The sequence below is a fragment of the Heteronotia binoei genome, chromosome 14 (assembly GCF_032191835.1).
Source record: "Heteronotia binoei isolate CCM8104 ecotype False Entrance Well chromosome 14, APGP_CSIRO_Hbin_v1, whole genome shotgun sequence".
Classification (NCBI taxonomy): Eukaryota; Metazoa; Chordata; class Lepidosauria; order Squamata; family Gekkonidae; genus Heteronotia; species Heteronotia binoei.
The window spans coordinates 32,643,555-32,654,704 of NC_083236.1; the positions used below are offsets into that span (position 1 = coordinate 32,643,555).

An 11,150-nucleotide genomic window follows, 5' to 3' on the forward strand; every position below is an offset into this window, starting at 1 on the left:
ACCACTTATAAGAACTTTATCATGAATGCAACACCCATGAATGGCAGACAGTCTATTACCTTGCTAGATGTCACATCACAACGTGCCATGGGTTTCTATCAAAAGAGAAAACTAAAGATTTTCAACCCCTCACCACACTATTAGATATTTCTACCTTTAAGGAACTTCTCCCAGATTAATGTATTGCTAGTGAACTGCTTGCCTGCTACAATGCCGCTAGCACATTGTAGGGGTTAGTGAGCACTGCAATTTACCCTCTGTGTAAACAGAACCAATTCTAGATAGTGATCAAGACTCCCTCTATATTGCTAAGACCTGCTATGGAAAACTGGCAGTGGTGTTTATTTACTTATACTTTTACCCTGTCTTTCCTCTAAGGAGCTCAGAGTGGTCTCCTCCACTTCTCCATCACACCCATGACACGAAGCAGGTTAAATTGAAAGCATGTGACTGACCTGGGTCAACAGCAAGCTTCCACGGTAGTGTGGGGATTTGAACTTGGGCCTCACAGCTCTCAGTCCAGTGATATTTACTCAGTGGCTCAGGAACTGCACTGACATGCCTTCATGAGCACTGCTGCCCCATGTAGTACCCATCCCATGTTCCAGGAAATTGATCAAGGCCATTGTCCAGTAGGGCTTATGTTTGGCAGATGATTCTTGCCTTGAAACAGCCACCACCACAGGGGCTAGGGGTCATGTAAGCTGCAAGCCTCCCTGACCTGTTAGCTTCATACCAGGGATGGAAATAAAGGGCCCTTCTTATCCAACAAAACCTCATCTTTCCATACAGCTTCTATACTCTCACACCAGAGTAGTGTGTGGAGGAGGTTACTCCATTTCTTTTGGTTGATTGGGAGTGTGGCTTCTGTTAACCATGGTGTGAGAACCACTGTCTTAGCCCAATACTTTAACTCAGGGGTGTCAAATTCCTTTGTTATGAGGGCTGGATCCGACATAAATGAGACCTTGAGGGGCCAGGCCATGTTGAGTTGGGCCGAGCCATGTCGGGCTGGGCCATGTGTGTACCTATTTAAGATCAGGTTGCAGAGACATAAATTTTATAAAGAACACAAACACAAATACATATATTTTTTAAAAAATTAAAAATTAAAACATGCTTAAAACGTTAGCACTCATTGGTCTTAAAGGTGCTTTCTTGGTATTTCTCCCATGGGATCCAGGGAACTGGGCAAAGGAAGCTCTGGCTCTTTCCTTCCTTCCCCAGGGGACCAGGAGGGGGAGGAGCCTCAGCCAATAGAAGGAAGGGAGGCTTGGCTCAGTAGCTCTGCTGTGTGATTGAGAGAGCCTGGCAAAGCAAGCTCCCCCCCCGCCTTCCTCCCCAAGGAAGGAGCCTCTCAGCCAATGGAGAAAACAGAGGTTTTGCTCTTTAGCTCCTGTGCAATTGAGCAAACCTTGCAAAGCAAGCTGTTATGCAGAAGGAAGCAAGATATAGGGAGAAGGAAGCAGATGAAAGCCAGTTGCTTGGGGGCCTGATAGGAGCCCTCCAGGGGCCTGATTTGGCCCCCGAACTGCATGTTTGACACCCCTGCTTTAACCAATGATGTCTTTCAGGATGGCCTTCTGCTATGACTACGTAATTTCTTCAGCACACAGTACCCTGGGACATGATTTGAAAACCTCTAAGCTTTTGATCACAGTGATGTCCAAGGTAACTGGAATTCTGAACTGTTTGCTCTAATCTTAAGCAACAACTACTCATTCTGAGTCCATTTGTGAGCCAAGTCGCAGCTCACACCCATGAGACAGTGATGCAAGGCCAGAAGAGCTACTATTCCATCCACTTTTCTAAACTGGCGCATGCCATACCAAAAGCATGTGCTTAGATACAGTTGTCAGAGTTCCTGCACTGGATCATGAGGAAGTCTTATTGTGATTCTAAATATCTAATAGTGTGGTGAGCATTAGAAGTCTTGTTCTCTGAAACCCACAGCACATTGTGATGCAACATTTAGCAAGTAACAGGATCACAAGCATGCCAAACTTTTTTCTTGAAAACGAAGTTGTATATAAGCTGCAAAAACGCAAAGACAAGAAAACCACAAGCCCTTAACTGTCATGTCCTGATAATCACTGGAGTTTCTTATGCTCCTTGCCCACATACATATGCATAGAGCAAGCATGAAAAATATTCCAAAGCATATTTTGGCTGAACTATATAACTGGCAGCAAACACAGCTCTGGGAAAGTGTCCTGCTACTTCACTAAGGCAAACTGAGGGTGGGGGTGGCATAATTTCAGGAGAGAAGCAGCTTGTGTATCCCTTCACTCCCTCCTGCAACTTTTTCTCCCCCCCCCCTCACCAAAATCTGGGATTTCAAGACACCTGTTTACTACAGCATAGAGAAAAGCAGCTACGGAGGTTAAGCACACACATTACTGCCCACTTCTCTCCTGTATGAAATAGAAGCCCCTGTTTCCAGATCCATGTTTGTGATTGTCTTGAAAAGTGATATCTGCAACTGCAGCAGCTGACTAGCACATCCTTTTAAAGAGAAGCAACATAGCACCGGGCAGCAGTTTCCAACCTTTTTGGTGTGGTAACCCCCCCCCCCTCAAAATCCAAATTCACTTGGTGTGGTGAACCATTTAAAAACAAAAGAAAGCAAGCACAGATCAATAAAACTGCAAAAGTCCTGGACAATCCAATTTTGGGTTTGGTACCCACAGGTTGGAAAATGCTGGCATACAGCAAGCTAGCAGCAACACTGTTTCCAATATCACAAGTGAAGCAGTATTTGTTCTCAACAGCCAAAGGATGATGGACCAGCAATTCCCCTTCCCATTACAACCCCCAATCAATACAAGATAAGAGGGTTACTCATATGTTAGGAAAATGAAGAAATTCCAACCTTGATGAGAAACTTCTGAGCTTGAACTTTCAAGCTGTGAGGATTTTTCAAGAGTTGCTATTAAAGCATGCAAATTCAACCCAAGTCATGCAAAACAAGCAAACAAACACTAGTTTGTCTTATTAGCCTGAGCTGATACAGCAGGTAAGTCTCTTGGGTCAGAACTTAAGATTCCCATGAAGCCGAGTATCATCAGACCAGGCTCACCCAATATTCTACTGCCACTTTTCTTTCCTTAAACAGCCCATGTATCTATAAGAGGAACACACATCTTTTAAAGGGTTAAAAGCGATTAAAGTGGTTTTTCTGTGGCTGGCTCCCATAACTCAGGGAGCCAAGAAGGCTCCAGCATCAAGCACTCTCTTAACCATTCCATGTATTTTTAGCAATATGTTTGTTAAATAGATTGCATCAGATACAAATTGTTTGAGCAATAGTTCCATTGCTGTCGGCTCCAGCATATCGCAAATATACTCCAAGATCTTTTGACACCCAACACTGCTGTTTCTGAATATAAAAAAAAAGCGAGCAAGAGATATTTTCTAAGGGCCAATATAATGAAAAGATCCGGTAAAGAACTTAAAAAAAAAAAGGATTCAATCTAACTAGGTTGTCATATTTGTGCTAAAAACAAGCAGTTAGATTTGGCGGATAAAAATCTTTAAATGACTGCTTGGTCCTTTGGAGCTTTGCTATTTCAGGATGTGCAAGGGAAAAAAATGCATACAGCAAGCACAACTGCAAGCATGACTATTTTCCAGTGATGCAAGCCAAACTTTTTTTTCCTGGTAACCTGCGAGGCAACCAGCATAAACAACCCAAATGACTATGGTGAAACGAATCTAATGGCTTCAGCAGAATCTTAGGACACAATGCCACTGGGAGGGGGAAAAAAATCACAAGACCTCATAGGAGAAATCCCACTGGTATTTTAAAGGTACCTTTGTGACTTCTCCACTAGCAACTCCTGATCCAGTCCAATGACCTCTGCTTCCCTGCTCTGGTGGGTGCTTTCCCCACACTGCTTTTCTGATTACTAATTTCAAGAGAATTTCTGTTTTTAAAAAATTGCAAAATCAGACCACCAGTAACCTTGCAACAGGATCCAGCATGCACACCTGAGCTGGACAATCCTCCTGCAGAATATGCATGTTCAAGTTCAAACCATCAAGTGGAAGTGGTGAGCAAAGAATGTGGGTGGAAACAGCTTCAGCCTCATTGTCTGTACAATATATAATGAGAGAATCAATGATTCACAGCCCCAAATATTTTGTTACTGTCAATCATAATCACCTCATGATGGGTGGGGGGGGGGGGGAGTCGTATGTCTCTCCTGAGTTCTCTCCTAGAAGCCAAAACTGGATACACAGATTGTTTCAACCACCAAGCTACTTTCAGTTTCCACTCCAAGCTCAGCGATGGTGGCATACAGAGACCCAATTTCCTCCCTACTTGCCATAACTAGGACAAAATCCAATACAATTTCTGAGCATTGGTGTTTTCAAAGCTATTAAGAGGATGCGGTTTTGCATTCCAAAGAATTAAGCAACTGCAGAGTGACTGTTTTCTTCTAGGAAAAGTCCATGTGAGAACCAAACTTCAATCTGGATGGTTGCCACAGTGGGAAAGACCAGTTAAGCCTATTGTTCTATCACACTGTACTGAGAGTTTCCTTGTATTACATTATTTCATGTTGGTAAAGCAGCAAAATAAATTAAGCTTTGATAAGAAAATAAATATATATATTTCCGTTGTCTTTAAAGTTTTTTTTCCTCCCTGGGGTAAAAAACTGGAAAGCACACTCACATTGTAAAGTACCTCATTCTCTCCCCCCCACCTACCATGACTTCAAAATTTCTGAAAAATTTACATCTTGAGTCATGATTGTACTGGGATTGCTAAAAAAGGAACACATTTGCAAACCCATGACAGCCAAGGACTCAGTAATCTGAAATTGGAGATTAACAGTGCAATCCTAAACGGGGTTGCTACAAATTTTTAACATATGGTGCTCGCTTGGCCATATGCCCACAGGATTCCCATGATCTTCTGCAAAGTCCCCACTATCAGGGGAATCTATGTAAAAATCAGTCTCTGAGGTTAAGGCACAGCCTCTGCATTACCAAAAATGCAGCTGGGATGGAGACAAACAAAGAACGGGGCAGAGGAATGTGTTTCTGTATGTTCTGAAGACACATCACACTTCCATGAGATGCCTGCTGAAGAAGTTCAGACCCTTCTGTGTTGGGGCATCAGAGTTCTGATTTTACCACAGCAGCAGGTTAAAGAAGTCAGAATTTGGGGGCCCAATAGTTCTATATCTAAACTTAAAGCATAAATGTTAGCATTTATACAAAAAGCATGCATTTTTTACAAATTAGATAAAAATAAGTGTAGACCCAAATAGGAGTCACCTTTAAGACCAACTAATTTTTATTTAGAACATAAGCTTTCGTGTGCTCTTAAGCACACTTCATCAGATGAGTAATCCAGCACAGTGAGCAAAGCCATACATAGCTGAGCAGAGCCATACATTGCTGGTAGGCAATGGCCCAGAATGCAACATGGTACAGATTTAAGAACCAATGACAGTAAAGTAAAATTATCTGGTAGGCAGTGGTTTAGAATGTAAAATGGTACAATGACAGAATAGTAAAATGAACAAATTGAGCAAACCTTTGATCTGAGTAGCATGAGCATGCGAAAGCAATAAAACAGTATGTCAAAATGTGAGATTTTCTGTCAATGACAATGGGAGATGCGTTCAATATATGTAATGGGATAAGCATTACAATATATGTAATGGGAAAAGTCCCTGTTTGAGTGTGTCAATACAGCTAAAAGAGAAATACATTGGATAGTGATGTTCTTGTCCACCTAATTTACTTTTTAACATGTAAACATAATTCTAGTTTGCCATAGGAAAAAGGAATACAATAAAATATAGTGAAAATGGGTAAAGCATATATAATGAGATATACAGCCAATATACCTGTTTTGAGTATGTCAATACAAATCATTATACTGATAAACAATTCTAAAAGAGAAACACATTGGAATACTGTGGATGTATAGCTATACTCACTGAGAGTGGGTTTAGCATCTGTAATGAGATAAAAAAACCAATATCCATTCCTGGGGAGGTGTTTGTTCCAAGTTTCATAATAATTTGTAATTCAGCAATTTCTCTCTCCATTCTGTTCTTGAAGTTCCTTTGCAGTAAAACAGCTACCTTGAATGCTTTGGAAGATTAAAGTGTTCTCCCACAGATTTCTCAGTTCTGTGATTCCTAATGTCAGATTTGTGTCCATTTATCCTTTGGCGTAGGGTTTGTCCTGTTCGACCCAAATAGCAGCCTCAAATCAGAATAAAATCATATAGATACCTCCAAAATAGAGATATCTTTGGGGGAGGGGCAGTACTTGTGAATTTCCTGCATTGTGCAGGGGGTTGGACCAGATGATCCTGGAGGTTCCTTCCAAATATGATTCTATAGACTATTTGTGACCCTAGCCAAACATGTTTCAGCCAACTGGCTTTCTTCAGTGGTCAAGCAATGTTATTAAACTATTGGCTCCAGACTGCAACTAATTTATTTTTTTTGCCAGGAGAGTAATATACACAATTGAATTACCATTCAAGACATGTGTACCTGACCAATTTCCTTCTGAGTTGTAGAAGAACCAAATCCACATGAAAGATTTGGTTCTTCTACTACTCAGAAGGAAATTGGTTGCCACATGAATTTATGGACTATTTATGAACTATTGGCATAGAACCTACCCCTTATGAATTTCATTGTTCACAGTGTATCTTTGTATTTTGTTTGAAGTAATAGAGTTTGTTTAAATTCATTTGTGCACAGCTGTTTGTTTATTGTGCTCTTGTGCTGCATAGCCACTTTGTTTCTTTGCTGGTACCTGACCACGGCAGCAGGTTATTTAAAATGAGGCCTCTGAATTATATCTCTGCCTTAGATAATAGAGACTGATTATAAACCAATGTCAACTTAATCCAAGTTTAAGAAATAACTATTATTATTGTAATGTCTGGAGCCATTGTGTAACAACATTGTTTGACCACTGAAGGTAAATTGGCTGAAATGCAATAAATGCAACCTTCATAAGCTATTTGCATACCACCATCAACTGATGTCTATACAGATGTGATTGGTGCTTAGACCACTTTCTACCATTTTTGATTAATCAATTAAGGGCTCATTAAAAGAACAGAAAATCACATAGATCTAAGCAAAACTGTCACACACAAGACAAGAGGATCTGAAATAGGCCATACAGCAGCAGGATTTCAAACCTACAATAAACTCCTTTAAGAAAGAACCGACAGAAGAACTGGTGATTGGTTCAACACAAAAGCTTCTTGCTACATCAGTATTTTGCCCGATAAGAAGCACCTCTGAAATCATTTTGTACCACATCTGGCAAGGAACCAAGGAACAAATATGCCAAATATTAGATGCGACAGGACAGTCATCTTGGATGCATTAAAAAAAAGCTACAAGTGATGCTTTTCATATACTGGAACTCTCAACTTATCTGAAACAACCAGCTCAACCTAATTTTCATTATAAGCACTAAAATAAAAGGCAGCACTCAGGTACATTTATTGACTATAATAGAGACAAGTATAAAAGAACCACTGAAAACCTTAGAACTGTCCCCCCAATCTATGTCACCTCAGCCTTCAAGAAGTATTAATGTCTTCATCATCAAGGAGAACAAGAGAATAATATGCTATTATTTCCAATTAAAGGGAGTCAGTTTTTCTCTCCTTCATAAGAACATAAGAACATAAGAGAAGCCATGTTAGATCAGGCCAATGGCTCATCCAGTCCAACATTCTGTGTCACACAGCGGCCAAATATATATATATATATATATATATACACACACACACACACACACACACACACTGTGGCTAATAGCCACTGATGGACCTCTGCTCCATATTTTTATCTAACCCCTTCTTGAAGGTGGCTATGCTTGTGGACGCCACCACCTCCTGTGGCAGTGAATTCCACATGTTAATCACCCTTTGGGTGAAAAAGTACTTCCTTTTATCCGTTTTATAAGATACCTGGTTCATCAAAAGACTATAGCACAGTGTTTCTAAAAATTCCCAAAACATATGCACTTTTTTCTCCTGGTTAAAATTTGGAAGTACATAGAATTCACTTTGAGTGGGCAATTTCCATTCTTATGCACTGACAATAAAACATTCTAAGTGGAAGACTGGAGAATTCCTCCCCCCCCCCCACCTTCTCAGCATGAATCACAGCTCTGGGTATGGCTGGAAGGGGGAAAAGCCCACATAGGCAATTCATGCAAAGATGTAACAGGTACTTCCTCAAACAGCTGTCTCTTGGGAAGGAGTAAATGATCCAATCAGATCTGATTCAGAGGTATGGTGGTTTCTTTAATGGATACTTACCTGAAAGGTAGAAACAAACCATACAGACAGTAGGCAGCTTTCTCTATGGGTGGGTACTCAGGGCTCACAAACTGATTTCCTGGGGCACACAGTTTTGGAATTACTAATCTAAAGGGAGAAGAGAATCAGCTGCCCATCAGTGCAGGGCACATAGCTAACAAAGTGGTGATGTCATCCCTTCCCTTCTACCTTTTTTCTTTTTTGGGGGGGGAACCCCTTGCAAACCTTCTCATCTTATCTCCAGAGGAAGAATGCTCCCCATTCTCCGCATGCCATTCATTACATCATTAGTTTAGTTTTGCCCTGGCTCTTGTGGAATTTTTTACTGATAGTATGTACCCCTTGCTTGCATGGGTACCTTCTTCAACTCTGGAGAAGTCTCATCTTAAAGGCACATATTTTCAACATTACACAAGGCAGTGAATAAACAACCCTTAAGTACCCTTTTGTTATCGTGTGAATTACTGAAATTTTCCTGAATGACTTTTTATTAGCCTCTACAGTCCACCATTTCCCACAATGGAAGCCACTTTACCCTGCTGCAACAGAAACACACATAAAAGAAATTCTTAAAAAAACCTTTAAAAGCTAAGCATATCATGAGTATCAGAGCCCACATTGCCAGATGCTCAAGCCAAAGAAAGCTTTTGCGCTCTGCTTGCCATGAAACAAGGGTATAAATTTTGTTTCATACAGTACCCACTTAAATTGTTTAAACACAAAGCTCATGATCTAGCATTCATATTAGTGCATATCAGCTCTACTACAGATTTTTGTTAAGAAAAATTCATGTTAGTGTACATCAGTATCAGTCTTGTGCACAAATAACTGTAAAGCCAATACTGTAACACACATTCTGCAAGCATATTCCAGTTCCTGGAACACACAGGTATGCCTTTTGCCAGTTTACCACCCACTGGAAAATATTTTCCCATTTACAGTGTGCGTTCTCTCTCCACACACATGTATTTATGTAAATGAATCCTTACAGTTTAATCATTTAAATGTCTAATACTTAACACCTCTGCTTCAGATGCTATGTGATACTCTCCTTCCATCTGACCCCAGAAGCTCAAGACAGTTAAAGAACATAATTTAGGAAATCTCCCCCCCCCCCCCATACACACAATTCAAGGACCTTTCATCTTGAACCATAAGCACAAAAGTGTTCATGCAATACCAAAGCATTATTGCATTGTTACTGTTTTATCTTGCTGCCTCAATAATAGTAAAGATTTTGCGGCTCCCTGGAGACTAACATATTTGTTATGGCATAGGTTTTCATGAGGCAAAACCCACAAGCACCTGAAGAAGGCTCCGGCTTACAAAAGGTTCACATGCAGCAATCAATGCAACCAACCTGTTTACTGTGACACATGCATCCCAGTCCACTGCTTCAGATACCTGTGGGGTCTGGCTCCCAAAACCATATGCAGTGGGTGATCTTTCAGTATCCAAGGCTCTGTCATTATCAGTATTTGTATTTAGTGTATTTTAATCCCAACTTTCCTCTCAAGAGCTCAGGACAGGACCCATGGATTCCCCCCCCCCTTTATTTTTCCACACAATAATCCTGTGCAATAAGGTTTGCTGAAAGAGAGTGACTGGTCCAAGATCACAGAGCACAAATTGAACCCGCATCTCCACAGCTGAACTGAACACTCACTGCAACACTGTGGCTTAGTTATCCTCAGCCAAGTCTGTAGTACTTCAAAGCACCCTCTATGCTTCATACACACCCTCTCAGTTACCTTCATTGTAAGCCCAAGGCACATTCTTCTTTATTAAAAGGAGAAGCCGCCCTGCCTGACAGCTGCAAGCATAGCTTTAGCCACAACGGATCTGTTATGAGGATGCCAAAATCCCTCTTCTCCGTCCTTTTTTTTTTGGGGGGGGGGGGGTTGGTGGTGGTGGTATGTGTGTGCTACAGTCTCTACCTGGAATCAAAGCCCCCTAGATCTCTTGACAGTGACGCTGGCTATTTCCTGCCCACCTGCAAGACTGCAAGCTGAGAGAAAGGGGGGCGTGTGTGAGAAAGGAGAGCTAGCCATTTAACGAGACAAGGCTGTTAACAACCCTAGGATTGTTTCGTTTTCTCAGTCACAGGTGCCCTCGCGGTCGGGACGTGAGGATTACCACTGGGCTAAGCACCGTGCAAAGGTTGTCAATCCCCAGGTGGGCCCTGGAGATCTCCCGGAATTACAACCGATCTCCAGACAACACACAGCAGTTCGCCTGGAGGAAATGGTAGCTTTGGAGGGGTGCTGCTAGTGCATCGCATCCCCGCAGACCTCCCTTCCCCAGCACCTCCCCACCCCAAATCTGCAAGAATTTCCAAAGCATCAAGAATCACCACTACCGGTTTCCCCTCCTCACCCCAAGTCAGGAGCCTGCTTCGCTCGTCCCCTCAGGCTTCGGCCTCCCTCAAAGGACACGAGCGGCTCCCCCAAACACCCCTCGGCTCCCCTTTTCTCCTCAGGCTCGAGTCTCCCTCCCCCCCTCCTTCACCCAGGCGACGCTCGCGAAAGCCAGCCCGCCAACCCCTCCATCGCCTCACCCCCTTTTCTTCACTCAGCCTGCCAGGCCGGAGGTCGAGCGGGCGGTGGCGTTGGCTGCGCAGCCCCTTTGTGGCATCTTCTCCTCAGGCAGCGGCAACGCGGCGGTCTGGGAAGATGGAGGAGGCCCCAACGAGCCTTCCCATTCCGCGCGCGGCGGCTCCGCCCCCTTCCCCGCCAGGCGGCTCCTCCCTCTTTTCTTTCTTTCTTCCCCTCCTTCCCGCTCCGTATCCCGGGGCAACTAGTCACACCCCTTTCCACAGTCCTGCCCC

General features: G+C 42.5%; 1 protein-coding gene across 1 annotated transcript in view; it reads right to left on the bottom strand.

Annotated features, from left to right (window-relative positions):
- The window catches only part of RSPRY1 (ring finger and SPRY domain containing 1), a 41,514-nt gene extending 30,379 nt beyond the window's left edge, over positions 1 to 11,135 (bottom strand). Inside the window, exon 1 of the mRNA XM_060253901.1 lies at positions 10,881 to 11,135. The gene's annotated coding sequence lies outside the window, so the exon portion shown is untranslated. The remainder of the gene's footprint in view (positions 1 to 10,880) is intronic.
- Positions 11,136 to 11,150: the final 15 nt, after the last annotated feature.